This window comes from Lynx canadensis, chromosome X, assembly GCF_007474595.2.
Source record: "Lynx canadensis isolate LIC74 chromosome X, mLynCan4.pri.v2, whole genome shotgun sequence".
Taxonomy (NCBI): Eukaryota; Metazoa; Chordata; class Mammalia; order Carnivora; family Felidae; genus Lynx; species Lynx canadensis.
The window spans coordinates 70,942,929-70,960,015 of NC_044321.2; positions in this window are offsets into that span (position 1 = coordinate 70,942,929).

Consider the following 17,087-nt stretch of genomic DNA (forward strand, 5'->3'; position numbering starts at 1 on the left):
TGCCTGATTACAGAGAAAGGAGAAGAAGACAGAGAAACAATCACAGAGAGGGAGACAGAGAGCAGTGTACAGGGGATCACACAAGAAAAAAAATTCCCTGAAACCATTGACTGTGAAACAAGACGGTCTGATTATTATGAGGTGTTACAACAAGCAGAGCTCAAAGACTGGAATTTTAGAATTCCACGCTGTGCTCAGTGTGGAGCCTGGAAGGCACAGTGGTGTTCCCATGGAGAAGGAGTGCAGAGGCCTGGGAGCAGATGGCATGATCTAAGGATCCCCTGGGGTGCACAGGGAGAGATGTTTCCCCCTTCTTGGTGTGTGTATGGCAGAGGTAGTATAGCCTCTCAGGGGACAAAAGAGCAGGCAGGCAACATTGACATCCCTCACCCACTAAACATAATGGGCAGAGACACCTGCTGAGGATGGCTAACTTAGAATCAGGCATTTTGCTATGATTTGTTCTAAACTCCAAGCTCTTCTGTGACTGCCCTTCTGGGACAAAACTGCACCAGCTGTATCATGGTGTGACCCTTCCTCAAAAGACCAGCATGTGTCCACACCTCACTGGGTCCTTAAAGTTTGGAAGTTTGAAACTCAACCAGCATGCCTGAGATAAAACACAGGTGCACTGCACTCCCAGGTGGAAAGATGGCCCATATATTGACAGGTGAAGGCAGGAATTTGAGGAACATTTGGGAAACATGAGGGGAGATTGTTTGCTCTTCTTTGAGGGCTTCCTGGACAGCCACGGGTGCAAACTACTCTCTCCAAGTAATAGGGAGAGGGCTGGTACTATCTGTCTCCCTCAACCATCAGCACGGGCTGATTTCAGTGAGCAGCACAGCGCCAAGAGTGAAGGCCTGAGCTGCTATCAACAATACCCATGCCCCTGTGCTCCACAGGTGCTTCTTTACTAGGGAAGTGTGCCTGAGAACCAGAGCATCAGGCCCCTCCCCCAGAAGACCAGCAGAAATTGCCCACATGCACCAAGTCTACTGACCAAAGACTGCTGCAAAGCTTCAGCTCCAAAGGAAATGTGGTCAAGTATCTTTTAACAAGCAGACCAGATCACACCTATTTAAGACTTTCCACACCCTGGCCAAGGCCCAAAGACTCCCCATTATAGGCAAGCAGAAACCCTGCAGAGGACTGACCTGAGGGAAAAAGCAGAAAAAACACAGCAGCACAATGCACACAGCATACACCACAAACACTTCCTGAGATGCCAGGCACTGAAGAGTATATGACCTCTTATTAATGAATTCATTACTCTTAGGAGAAGGAAACATAAGAGGTTTTCCTAGTAGAAGAATACAAGTTAGAAAAAATGCTGAGACACAGGAAGTCATCCCAAAAGAAGAAATAAAAAAAAGGTCACAGCAAGAGATCTAATCAAAAGAGGTATAAATAATATGCCTGTTATAGAAATTAAAACAACAATAATAAGGATACTGCTGGGTCTGAGAAAAGCATGGAAGACTGCAGGGAGTCCCTAACCACAGAGATAAAAGACCTAAAAAATAGTCAGGCAGAAATAAAAAGTGCTATAACCAAGATGTGAAACCAACTAGATGCAATGACCAGAAGGATGGAATAAGCAGAGGAACCAATAGGTGATATAGACTATAAAATTAAGGAAAATAATGAAGCTGAAAATAAGAGGGAAAGAAAAATATTGGATCCAAAATGGAGACTAAGGGAACTCAGTGACACCACAAAGCATAATAACATTTATATCATAGGAGTCCCAGAACAATAAGAGAGGTAAAAAGGGGCAGAAGGTTTATTTGAGGAAACTATAGCTAAGAACTTTCCTAATCTGTGGAAAGAAACATCCAAATACAGGAGGTACAGAGAACTCCCATCAAAATCAATGAAAACTGGCAAACACCAAGACATGTCATACTGAAATTTGCAAAATATAGAGATCAAGAAAAAATCCTAAAAGCAACAAGGGGAAAAAAAATCACTAATTTATAGGGGAAGACAAATTAGGTTACCACAAAACCTCTTCATAGACACTTGGCAGGCCAGAAGGGAGGGGCATGATATATTCAATGTGTTCAATGGGGAAAACATGCAGCCAAGAATACTCTATCCAACAAGGCTGTCATTCAGAATAGAAGGAGAGATAAAGAGTTCCCCCCACCAAAAAATGAGATTGTGACCACCAAACTAGCCCTGAAAGAAATATTAATGGGAACTCATTGAGTGAAGAAGAAAGAACAAAAGTTTTTTTGTTCTAAAAAAGAACAGAGAAAATCCCCAGAAACGATGACTTGGGAGCACACAAAAATATAAAACAGTGAGTAAGAAACATAAATGAACTCAGTGATAATAATACAATAAGAGTAGGGGACTTTAATAGCCCACTTAGAGCAACAGACATATCATCTGGGCAGAAATTCAACAAGGAAACAATGAGTTTGAATGACACACTGGATCAGATGGACTGAACAGATACATTCAGAACATTTCTTCTTAAGGAAGTAGGATACACATTCTTTTCATTCACACATGGAACATTCTTCAGAATAGATCACATACTGGATCAAAAGTCAGCCCTCAACAAGTATAAAGAGATTGAGATCATACCATGCATGATTTCAGACCACAACACTATGAAATTTGAAGTCAACCATAAAGAATTTTTTGAAAGACCACAAATACATGGAAGTTAAATAGCATCCTACTAAAGAATGAATAGGTAAACCAGGAAATTAACAAATATATAAGTGGAAACAAATGAAGATGGAATCACGGTCCAAAATGTTTAGAATGAAGGTGAAATAATCATGAGGGAAGTATACAGCAATAGAGGTCTACCTCAAGAAGCAAGAAAGATATCAAATACACAACCTAACCTTACACATAAAGGATCCGGAAATAGAACAACAAAGGAAGCCTAAAGCCAGCAGAAGAATGGATATAAAAAAGATTAGAGAAGAAATGGATGATATAGAAACAAACAGACAAAACAACACAGTAGAACAGACCATTGAAACCATTTGAAAGTACTAATAAAATTGATAACCCCCAGCAAGACTTATCAAAGCACAAAGAGAAAGCACACAAATAAATAACATAATAAATGAGAGAGGAGAGATTCACAAACAACACCACAGAAATACAAACAATTATAAGAGAATATCATGAAAATTTATATGACAACAAATTGGGCAGTCTGGAAGAAATGAATAAATTCCTAGAAACATAAACTACCAAAAATGAAATAGGAATAAATAGAAAATTTAAAGAGACCCTGAACAAGCAAAGAAATTGAATTCATAAACAAAATTATCCCAACAACAAAAGTCCAGGACCAGATGGCTTTCATGGGAAAAATCTACCAGACATTTAAAGTGGAGTTAATACCTATTCTTATCAAACTGTTCCTAAAAAATAGAAAAGCAAGGAAAACTCTGAAACTCAATCTGTGAGGCCGGCATTACTTTGATTCCAAACTGGACATTGATACCACTAAACAGAAGGATTACAGGCCAATATCCCTGATGAACACAAATGAACAAATTCTCATTAAGATTCTAGCAAATTTAATCCAACCGTATATTAAAATAATTATTCGCCACGATCAATTGAGATTTATTCCTGGGCTGCAGAAATGTTTCGATATTTGCAAATAATTCAACATAAAACATCACATGAATGAAAGAAAAGATAAGAAACATATTACCATGTCAATAAATGCAGAGGAATCAATGACAAATACAGCATCTATTCATGATAAAAACACTTGACAAAATAAGGTAGAGGGTACAAATTGCAACATCATAAAGGCCATATACAGAAAACACACAGCTAATATCATCCTCAATGGGGAAAAACTGAAAACTTCCTCTATGGTCAGGAACAAGATAAGGATTCCACTCTCCCCATTATTATTTAACATAGTATTTGCAGTCCTAGTCTCAGTAATCAGACAACACAAAGAAATAAAAGGCATTCAGATAAGCAAGGAATAAGCCAAACTTTCACTGGAGGAAGTCAAACTTTCACTGTTGGCAGACCACATGATACTCTATGTAGAAAGCCAGAAAGACTCCACCAAAAAATTGCTAGTACTGATTCATTAATTCAGTAAGTCTCAGGATACAAAATCAACTTACAGAAATCTGTTGCATTTCTATACATCAGTAATGATACAACAGAAAGAGAAATCAAGTAATTAATTCCATTTACAATTGCACCAAAAAAAAAAAAACAACAACAAAAAAAACATAAGATACCTAGGAAGTAACCTAACCAAAGAGGTAAAATACTTTTACTCTGAAATCTATAGAGAATGTATGAAAGAAATTGAAGAAGAAATAAAGAAATGGAAAAACATTCCTTGCTCTGGATTGGAAGAACAAATATTGTTAAAAAGTCTATATTACCCAAAGCAATCTATAGATTTAATGCAATTGCTATCAACGTACCACTAGAAATTTTCAGAGCTGGAACAGCCAATATTAAAATATTTAATGGAACCACAAAAGACATCAAATAGCCAAAGCAATCCTGAAAAAGAAAAGCAAAGCTGGAGGCATCACAATTCCAGACTTCAAACTATATTACAAAGCTGTAATCATCAAGACAGTGTGGTACTGACACAAAAACAGACACATAGATCAATGGAACAAAATAGAAAACCCAGAAATAGACCCACAACTATAAAGTCAGTTAATCTTTGACAAAGCAGGAAAGAGTATCCAATGAGAAAAGACACTATCTTCAAGAAATGGTGTTGGGAAAACTGGGCAGCAACATGAAAAAAAAAATGAACCTGGACCACATTCTTACACTAAACACACAAAAAAATTTAAATGGATGGAAGACCTAAATGTGAAACAGGAAACCATCAAAATCCTAGAGGAGAACAGAGACAACAAGCTCTTTGACCTTGGCTCTAGCGACTTCTTAATAGACATGTCTCTGGAAGCAAGGGAAACAAAAGCCTAAATGAACTATTAACACTTCATCAAGATAAAAGGCTTCTGCACAGTGAAGGAAATAATCAACCTTCAGTTGGAAACCATATTTGCAAATGACATACCTCATAAAGGGTTAATATTAAAAATCTATAAAGAACTTATCAAACTCAACACCCAAAAAAACAAATAATCCAGTTAATAAATGGGAAGAAGATATGAATAGATATTTTTCCAAAGAAAACATACAGATGGCCAATAGACATATTAAAAAATGCTCAATATCACTCATCATCAGGGATATACAAATCAAAACTACAGTAAGGTATTACCTCATACCTGTCAGAATGACTACAATTAACAGAGGAAACAATAGATGTTGGCAAGGATGCAGAGAAAGGGAAATGCTCTTACACTGTTGGTGGGAATGCAAACTAGGGCAGTCATTCTGGAAAACAGTATGGAGATTCCTCAAAAAGTTAAAAATAGAACTACCCTAGAATCCAGCAATTGCACTACCAGGTATTTATTGACAGGATACAAAACTACTGATTTATAGGGGCACTGATTTGGAGGGGCATCCTGATATTTATAGCGGCCTTATCAACAATAGCCAAATTATGGAAAGAGCCCAAATGTCCATCAACTGATGAATGGATAAGAAGATGCGGTATTAATATACAATGGAATATTTCTCAGCCATCAAAAATAATGAAATCTTTCATTTGTCAAAATGTTGATGGAGGCCGAGAGCATTTGGCAAGCATAGTAAATCAGTCAGTGAAAGCCAAATTACTTTACTCATATGTGGAATTTAAGAAACAAAACAGATAAACATAGGGTAAAGAAAAAAAAAGAGAGGGAAGCAAACTATAAAAGTTTTTTTTTTCCTTTTTTAAAGTTTATTTATTTATGTAGACAGAGTCAGAGAGAGCACTTAGGAGGGGTGGAGAGAGAGGGAGAGAGAATTACAAGCAAGCTCTGTACTGTCAGAGCAGAATCCAATGCAGGGTTAGAACTCATAAATGGAGAGATCATGACCTGAGCCAAAACCAAGAGTTGGACGCTTAACAGACTGAGACATCCAGGTGCTCCAAATAGATTTTTTTATTATAGAGAAAAAACTGAGGGTTCCTAGAGTGGATGTGGGTGGGGTGATTGGCTAAATAGGTGATGTAAATTAAGAAAGGCACTTGTGATGAGCACTGGGTGTTATACATAAGTGATGAATCACTACATTCTACTCATAACACTAATATTACACTACATGTTATGTAACTAGAAATTGAATAAAAATTTGAAACATTAAAAAATACATATAACAAAGACTAATAAAAGTACAAGAAGAAATACACAAATCCCAAATTAGAGTCCTAGTTTTAGTACCCTTCACTCAATAATTGATAAAGCAAGGAGCCAAAATGTGGCAAGAATATAAAAGGTTTAAATAACAGTATCAACAAATGTGACAGAACTGACATATATAATCCCACCCTAAAATAATGGTTTACACATTGATTTTAAGTGTACAAGTAACATTTACCAAGGAAAGCCAAATTCTAGACCATAAAACAAGTCTCAATACATTTAAAATAATTCAATTCATACAAATCATGTTCTTTGACAACAATGGAATAAAATTAGAAGTAAGTGACAGAGATATCTTAAAATCACCCAATATTTGGAAATTAAATAACAAAATTATAAATAAGCATTAAAAAAAGAACAAATCAAAAAGCAAATTAGGCATATTATAAATTGAATGAGGATAAAAACACAGAATATGAAAATTTCAAGGATGCTGCTAAAGGAATTAGTCAGTGAAATTTAAAGAGCAAAATGTCTATATTGATTATGAAGAAAAATCACAAATTACTGACCACAATTTATACATTAAGATACAGGAAGGGAAGATATGGGTGTCTCACTTGGTTAAGTGTTCAGACTATTGATTTTAACTCAGGTCATGCTCTCAAGGTTTGTGAGATGGAGCCTCATGTCAGGCTTCGGGTTGATGGTGAAGATCCTGCTTGGGGGGCGCCTGGGTGGCTCAGTCGGTTAAGCGCCCGACTTCAGCTCAGGTCACAATCTCGCGGTCCACGAGTTCGAGCCCCGCGTCAGGCTCTGGGCTGATGGCTCAGAGCCTGGAGCTTGCTTCCGATTCTGTGTCTCCCTCTCTCTCTGCCCCTCCCCCATTCATGCTGTGTCTCTCTCTGTCTCAAAAATAAATAAACGTTAAAAAAAAAAATTTAAAAAAGAAGATCCTGCTTGGGATTCTCTCTCTTCCTCTCTCTCTGCTTCTATCTCATTATTTCAAAATAAATAAATCAAAAGATACAGTAATAAAAGAGTAAATTAAAAGAAAATTAAGCTTCAGAAATGAAACAAATAGATGAAGTAAATAAAATAAAAAAGAAAACTAGTGAAAAAACAATGAAATACAAAAATGATCCTTGAGATCAATGAATTGATAATTATCTCCCTAGGTTGATGAGGAGTAAGTTAAATGACCAGAAACCAAATCACCAGAAGTAAAAATTAGAGCTGTGCTACTACTATATATTCTCCACATAGTAATATGATAAGGAAATATGAGCAATGTAATGCCAAAAATGTTAACAATTAAGATGAAATAAACAAATTCATTGAAAAATTCTAAGCACTAATACTCTTCCAAGAAGAAATAGACAATTTGATAGATCTATATGTATTAAAGAAATTAAATATATAATTAACCTTCCCAGAAAGAAAATTCCAAATGCAGATACATTCAGTTGTGAATTCTACCAAATATTTAGGGAAAGCTAATACCAATTCTACACACACTTAAAAAAAAAAAAAGGTAAAGATGAGGAAATAGTTTCTAATCATTTTTGAGACAAACAAATCATGACACCAAAACCTGACAAAAGCATTACAAGGAATGAAAAACTATAGATCAATATCTCTCATGAACATGTATGCAAAATCTTAAAAACTTAGCAAATTAAAAACTACAATATCTTGAAGTGATAATAAACAATGAACCTGTAAAGTTTATTCCAAGAATACAAATTGGTTTAATATTTGAAAATTAACAGAATTCACCATATTAAAAGACTTAAAACACAATATAGTCATCTCAGTATGTTAAGAGAAAATACTTGAGAAAATCCAACACCATTCTTGATAAAAACTCAAAAAAGGGGCGCCTGGGTGGCGCAGTCGGTTAAGCGCCCGACTTCAACCAGGTCACGATCTCGCGGTCCGTGGGTTCGAGCCCTGCGTCGGGCTCTGGGCTGATGGCTCAGAGCCTGGAGCCTGTTTCCAATTCTGTGTCTCCCTCTCTCTCTGCCCCTCCCCCGTTCATGCTCTGTCTCTCTCAAACCCAAAAATAAATAAAAAACTAAAAAAAAAAAAAAAAAAAAAAAAACCCTAAAAAAAAAAAAAAAACCTCAAAAAAAAAAAAAAAAGTAAGAAAGAAACGTTCTGAACTCAATAAAGAAATGTTACCAGGGGCATCCGTGTTGGTTGAGTGTCAAGCTTCAACTCAGGTCATGATCTCACAATTTGTGAGTTCGAGCCCCGCATTGGGCTCACTGATGTCAGAGCCAAGCCTGCTTCAGATCCTCTGTCCCCTTCTCTCTCTGCCCTTCCCCCACTTGTGCTCTCTCTTTCAAAAATAAATAAACACTAGGAAAAATAAATGTTACTAAAAAAACTGCAGTGATCTTAATAGTGGAAAAAAATCTCTCCTCACTATTAGGAAGAAGACAATTATGACCACTATCTCTACTTCCACTCAGTCTGTAATTGAGGTTTTAGCCATATTAGGAAAGATGAATACATTTATTTTTATTCAAGGACTACCTGAACATCAAAAAGAAAAACTAGTTATATTTTTCTTGCTGTGGAATAATGTTTACAAATTTAAAAAAACTCTGAAATGTGCAGTTTTCTCTAAAATTTCATTGTTAGATATGCAGAGGAAGATGGCGGCGTAGGAGGACGCTGGGATCACCGCGCGTCCTGCTGATCACTTAGATTCCACCTACACCTGCCTAAATAACCCAGAAAACCGCCAGAGGATTAGCAGAACGGAGTCACCGGACCCAAGTGCAGACGAGAGGCCCACGGAAGAGGGTAGGAAGGGCGGCGAGGCGGTGCGCGCTCCACGGACTGGCGGGAGGGAGCCGGGGCGGAGGGGCGGCTCGCCAGCCAAGCAGAGCCCTCGAGTCCGGCTTGCAAAAGCGGAGGGGCCTAACGGACTGTGTTCCAACAGCAATCGCGACTTAGCGTCTGGGAGGTCATAAGTTAACAGCTCTGCTCCGAAAGCGGGAAGGCTGGAGGACAAAGGGAGGGTGAGCTGCGGAGCCCCCGGACGACAGAGCTCAGTTTGGCGGGGAACAAAGGCGCTCGCCAGCGCCATCTCCCCCGCCCATCCCCCAGCCAAAATCCCAAAGGGAACCGGTTCCGGCCAGGGAAATTGCTCGCTCCGCGCAAACACCCAACTCTGTGCTTCTGCGGAGCCAAACCTCCGGCAGCGGATCTGACTCCCTCCGGCTGCCACAGGGACCCTCCTGAAGTGGATCACCTAAGGAGAAGCGAGCTAAGCCTGCCCCCCTGCCGCCATGCACCTTGCCTACCCACCCCAGCTAATACGCCAGATCCCCAGCATCACAAGCCTGGCAGTGTGCAAGTAGCCCAGACGGGCCACGCCACCCCACAGTGAATCCCACCCCTAGGAGAGGGGAAGAGAAGGCACACACCAGTCTGACTGTGGCCCCAGCGGTGGGCTGGGGGCAGACATCAGGACTGACTGCGGCCCCGCCCACCAACTCCAGTTATACACCACAGCACAGGGGAAGTGCCCTGCAGGTCCTCACCACACCAGGGACTATCCAAAATGACCAAGCGGAAGAATTCCCCTCAGAAGAATCTCCAGGAAATAACAACAGCTAATGAGCTGATCAAAAAGGATTTAAATAATATAACAGAAAGTGAATTTAGAATAATAGTCATAAAATTAATCGCTGGGCTGGAAAACAGCATACAGGACAGCAGAGAATCTCTTGCTACAGAGATCAAGGGACTAAGGAACAGTCACGAGGAGCTGAAAAACGCTTTAAAGGAAATGCAAAACAAAATGCAAACCACCACGGCTCGGATGGAAGAGGCAGAGGAGAGAATAGGTGAACTAGAAGATAAAGTTATGGAAAAAGAGGAAGCTGAGAAAAAGAGAGATAAAAAAATCCAGGAGTATGAGGGGAAAATTAGAGAACTAAGTGATACACTAAAAAGAAATAATATACGCATAATTGGTATTCCAGAGGAGGAAGAGAGAGGGAAAGGTGCTGAAGGGGTACTTGAAGAAATCATAGCTGAGAACTTCCCTGAACTGGGGAAGGAAAAAGGCATTGAAATCCAAGAGGCACAGAGAACTCCCTTCAGACGTAACTTGAATCGATCTTCTGCACGACATATCATAGTGAAACTGGCAAAATACAAGGATAAAGAGAAAATTCTGAAAGCAGCAAGGGGTAAACGTGCCCTCACATATAAAGGGAGACCTATAAGACTCGTGACTGATCTCTCTTTTGAAACTTGGCAGGCCAGAAAGAATTGGCACGAGATTTTCAGGGTGCTAGACAGCAAAAATATGCAGCCGAGAATCCTTTATCCAGCAAGTCTGTCATTTAGAATAGAAGGAGAGATAAAGGTCTTCCCAAACAAACAAAAACTGAAGGAATTTGTCACCACTAAACCAGCCCTACAAGAGATCCTAAGGGGGACCCTGTGAGACAAAGTACCAGAGACATCACTACAAGCATAAAACATACAGACATCACAATGACTCTAAACCCGTATCTTTCTATAATAACACTGAATGTAAATGGATTAAATGCGCCAACCAAAAGACATAGGGTATCAGAATGGATAAAAAAACAAGACCCATCTATTTGCTGTCTACAAGAGACTCATTTTAGACCTGAGGACACCTTTAGATTCAGAGTGAGGGGATGGAGAACTATTTATCATGCTACTGGAAGCCAAAAGAAAGCTGGAGTAGCCATACTTATATCAGACAAACTAGACTTTAAATTAAAGGCTGTAACAAGAGATGAAGAAGGACATTATATAATAGTTACAGGGTCTATCCATCAGGAAGAGCTAACAATTATAAATGTCTATGCGCCGAATACCGGAGCCCCCAAGTATATAAAACAATTACTCATAAACAGAAGCAACCTTATTGATAAGAATGTGGTAATTGCAGGGGACTTTAACACCCCACTTACAGAAATGGATAGATCATCTAGACACACGGTCAATAAAGAAACAAGGGCCCTGAATGAGACATTGGATCAGATGGACTTGACAGATATATTTAGAACTCTGCATCCCAAAGCAACAGAATATACTTTCTTCTCGAGTGCACATGGAACATTCTCCAAGATAGATCATATACTGGGTCACAAAACAGCCCTTCATAAGTTTACAAGAATTGAAATTATACCATGCATACTTTCAGACCACAATGCTATGAAGCTTGAAATCAACCACAGGAAAAAGTCTGGAAAGCCTCCAAAAGCGTGGAGGTTAAAGAACACCCTACTAACGAATGAGTGGGTCAACCAGGCAATTAGAGAAGAAATCAAAAAATATATGGAAACAAACGAAAATGAAAATACAACAATCCAAACGCTTTGGGACGCAGCGAAGGCAGTCCTGACAGGAAAATACATTGCAATCCAGGCCTATCTCAAGAAACAAGAAAAATCCCAAATACAAAATCTAACAGCACACCTAAAGGAACTAGAAGCAGAACAGCAAAGGCAGCCTAAACCCAGCAGAAGAAGAGAAATAATAAAGATCAGAGCAGAAATAAACAATATAGAATCTAAAAAAACTGTAGAGCAGATCAACGAAACCAAGAGAAGGTTTTTTGAAAAAATAAACAAAATTGACAAACCTCTAGCCAGGCTTCTCAAAAAGAAAAGGGAGATGACCCAAATAGATAAAATCATGAATGAAAATGGAATTATTACAACCAATCCCTCAGAGATACAAACAATTATCAGGGAATACTATGAAAAATTATATGCCAACAAATTGGACAACCTGGAAGAAATGGACACATTCCTGAACACCCACACTCTTCCAAAACTCAATCAGGAGGAAATAGAAAGCTTGAACAGACCCATAACCAGCGAAGAAATTGAATCGGTTATCAAAAATCTCCCAACAAATAAGAGTCCAGGACCAGATGGCTTCCCAGCGGAGTTCTACCAGACGTTTAAAGCAGAGATAATACCTATCCTTCTCAAGCTATTCCAAGAAATAGAAAGGGAAGGAAAACTTCCAGACTCATTCTATGAAGCCAGTATTACTTTGATTCCCAAACCAGACAGAGACCCAGTAAAAAAAGAGAACTACAGGCCAATATCCCTGATGAATATGGATGCAAAAATTCTCAATAAGATACTAGCAAATCGAATTCAACAGCATATAAAAAGAATGATTCACCATGATCAAGTGGGATTCATTCCTGGGATGCAGGGCTGGTTCAACATTCGCAAATCAATCAACGTGATACATCACATTAACAAAAAAAAAGAGAAGAACCATATGATCCTGTCAATCGATGCAGAAAAGGCCTTTGACAAAATCCAGCACCCTTTCTTAATAAAAACCCTTGAGAAAGTCGGGATAGAAGGAACATACTTAAAGATCATCAAAGCCATTTATGAAAAGCCCACAGCTAACATCATCCTCAACGGGGAAAAACTGAGAGCTTTTTCCCTGAGATCAGGAACACGACAGGGATGCCCACTCTCACCGCTGTTGTTTCACATAGTGCTGGAAGTTCTAGCATCAGCAATCAGACAACAAAAGGAAATCAAAGGCATCAAAATTGGCAAAGATGAAGTCAAGCTTTCGCTTTTTGCAGATGACATGATATTATACATGGAAAATCCGATAGACTCCACCAAAAGTCTGCTAGAACTGATACATGAATTCAGCAAAGTTGCAGGATACAAAATCAATGTCCAGAAATCAGTTGCATTCTTATACACTAACAATGAAGCAACAGAAAGACAAATAAAGAAAATGATCCCATTCACAATTGCACCAAGAAGCATAAAATACCTAGGAATAAATCTAACCAAAGATGTAAAGGATCTGTATGCTGAAAACTATAGAAAGCTTATGAAGGTAATTGAAGAAGACTTAAAGAAATGGAAAGACATTCCCTGCTCATGGATTGGAAAAATAAATATTGTCAAAATGTCAATACTACCCAAAGCTATCTACACATTCAATGCAATCCCAATCAAAATTGCACCAGCATTCTTCTCGAAATTAGAACAAGCAATCCTAAAATTCATATGGAACCACAAAAGGCCCCGAATAGCCAAAGTAATTTTGAAGAAGAAGACCAAAGCAGGAGGCATCACAATCCCAGACTTTAGCCTCTACTACAAAGCTGTCATCATCAAGACAGCATGGTATTGGCACAAAAACAGACACACAGACCAATGGAATAGAATAGAAACCCCAGAACTAGACCCACAAACGTATGGCCAACTCATCTTTGACAAAGCAGGAAAGAACATCCAATGGAAAAAAGACAGCCTCTTTAACAAATGGTGCTGGGAGAACTGGACAGCAACATGCAGAAGGTTGAAACTAGACCACTTTCTCACACCATTTACAAAAATAAACTCAAAATGGATAAAAAAGCTTTCATTATTTCAAAGCAATATATGATGGGTATATAATGTACAGTCACATAATTACTCTGTAAAAATATTAATCATGATGACTGTAGTTATGAAGTTTTAAACTATACAAATACAAATATGTATTTTGAATACATGTTCATTTTTTGGAAATAATACCTAGAAATACTATCATCATTAATCTTAATAATGTTATTTCATTTATTATTTATTTATTTTTATTTTTTCAGAGACAGAGAGAGTGTGAGCAAGGGAGAGGGGCAGAGGGAAAGAGAGATAGAATCCTAAGCATGCCCTATGCTCAGCACAGAGCCTGACACTGGGCTTGATCCCACGATCCTGGGATCATGACCTGAGGCAAAACCAAGCGTCAGATACTCAACTGACTGCGCCACCCAGTAATTATATATATTATATAATATTATACACATTTATTTATAAATAAAAAAACAAAATTTTAATGCACCTACAAAAATATTAATTTTCACTAAAAAGTGGGCATGCTATGAGTGTTAAATAATGGTACTGGATTAGCTCTTTCTTTCTGATACCATATATTTAATATTATCAAATTGAAAAAAGCTATGTTTGAAGGTCTTGTGACTAAATAAAATCTGTTTTTCTGTTTTCGTTGGTTTATTCTCTGCCATTCATGATTTTAAGTGTGAATATTAAAGATATATTATCAAAACCACCTGGTTATATTTGTAAATAATATTTTTTCCAATTCTCAAATAATTTTGAATATTCATTTACAATACAACAGCATTTGGAGTCAAGGCCATGTTCCTATGCATATTAATGGTTCTGAGGAGGAAGAAAGGGAGTTCTGTTTGCTCATTTTTCAGAAGATATAATAGTCTTCAACCATACAACCATCTAGAAGCTTTAAACATGTAATGAAAATCACAGTTGGAATCAATTGATAAATTATATTATTATCTCTGGAAGACTGTGAGCTCTACTATGAGCAATGACTTCATCTTCAGATTCTGGAACAGTGGCTGGCAACTAGTGGGTACCCAATAACTATCTGTTGAATAAATTAATGTATTAATATTCAATAAAGCACCATTCTTCCCCTTTGGCAAATTTCTAAAGCAAAAACCCTTCAACCAAGAATGTCTTCATCAGGGTGAAGATAATTTTAGAATATTGAAAATGTTAGAGTGGGAGAGAGCCAAAGCATAAGAGACTGTTAAAAACTGAGAACAAACTGAGGGTTGATGGGGGGTTGGAGGGAGGGGAGGGTGGGTGATGGGTATTGAGGAGGGCACCTTTTGGGATGAGCACTGGGTGTTGTATGGAAACCAATTTGTCAATAAATTTCATAAAAAAAAAAAAAAAAAGAAAATGTATGTAAACAAATGTAAAAATACAAAGCAGCCATGTAAAGAAATCATATCCGGATATAGTAAAAAAGTTATCATCTTAGTTACAAGAAATACATTATTATTAAATTGTGTATGTATATATATATATAATTTAGATGCATAATATATTATATATTTATACAATATACAATTGTATATATTATATATAAATAAAATTGTATACATAATTATTATGTTGTACACCTATAATTAACAATGTTATATGTCAACAGATCAAAAAGAAAAAAATAGAGCAGAACTCTCTGCAGTCTTTTTTTTTTTAATGTTTGTTTATTTTTGAGTGAGCAAAAGAGACAGAGTGCAAGCAGGTTAGGGGCAAAGAGGGAGACACAGAATCCGAAGCAGGCTCCAGGCTCTGAGCTGTCAGCACAGAGCCCAACGTGGGGCTTGAACCCACAGACTGTGAGATCATGACCTGAGCTGAAGTTGGATGCACAACTGACTGAGCCACCCAGGCACCCCTCTCAACAGTCTTTCAAGAAATTTACTTATTTACTTAGTGGGGGAGTGGGCCAAATGAAAAGCCCTTGGTAAATGTCTTTAAACTCTTTTAAAAAAATAATGTTTATTTTATTTTTGAGAGAGATAGAGAGAGAGAGAGAGAGAGAACGAGTGGTGGAGGGGCAGAGGAAGAGAGGGAGACACAGAATCCAAAGCAGGCTCCAGTCTCTGAGCTGTTGGCACAGAGCCTGATGTAGGGCTTGAACCCACAAACTGCGAGATCGTGACCTGAGCTGAAGTCAGACACTTAACTGACTGAGCCACCCAGGTGCCCCCACCTGCTGCTTTTCTTTGATTTCAGTGGCCTCCCAACATCCATCCTGTTCTTGTATCAGCTTTCTGAGTGAAGTGAGACACAAAGTACTTCCTTCAGCATATCTGAAAATCCAGAACATTGGAGGTATATGCTCCATTCTTTGCCTTTTCTCCAAGGGAGATGTTATGGGCCAAGGTTTTTTTCCCTGACACTGAGCTGGACTGGCTTGCAGGAGGACCTGATGCAGATAATGTGAAATTGCTCTTATTACCCAATTCAATACAGTTGTTCTTGGCTTCGTACTTCTCTGCAGTACTGAAAGTTCTTAACTGAATCCTGGATTCTTATAGAGTTATTTGTGTCCTCATATCATTGTTAAATAGTGTTTCTTTTTTTTTTAATTTTTTTTCAACGTTTATTTATTTTTGGGACAGAGAGAGACAGAGCATGAACGGGGGAGGGGCAGAGAGAGAGGGAGACACAGAATCGGAAACAGGCTCCAGGCTCCGAGCCATCAGCCCAGAGCCTGACGCGGGGCTCGAACTCATGGACCGCGAGATCGTGACCTGGCTGAAGTCGGACGCTCAACCGACTGCGCCACCCAGGCGCCCCTGTTAAATAGTGTTTCTATCAGAGAACAAGGACTGGTACTTCCTATTCTGCTGACCAGCTGATATCATGATGGAAAATACTTATGTAATACATTTATATTTTTTAACAATAAAGGACATTAAATGTTTCCCTTACACTTTGTTGTTTCTCTTTCCCTCAGTTTAGAGTGATGATACCAGATGCTATTATATTTTTACATCTTTACTCAGGCACATACTGTGTTTTCAGTCAAAATAAGAACCATTATTAAATAGGAAACTTCCAAAATATATTCTTTGTCTTCCTTTAGTCAAAATCCCAAGTGATGTTGATAATCCTCCTGGTTTTATTTTTGATGCCAATAATCCTTCTCTTTATATATGTAATCTTTTACCAACTCAGATCAAGCAACAAAACAAATCTTAATTCTTTCTCCCCCACAGATTTTGATTTATACAATAACATATCTATTCTTCATGAACTTATGCAAATAGCAATAAAGTGATTTATGATCTAGTTTATGGTACTACTGTGATCCAGGCCCCACATAACACTGCGATCATCCAATATGTTGTGCCAACCACACAGCCCTGTTGAAACTGTGCTTTATAGATCATTATGTTAGAGAATGTATTTCCAAATATACTTGTATATGTATAATTATATATTATAGATGCACATACATACT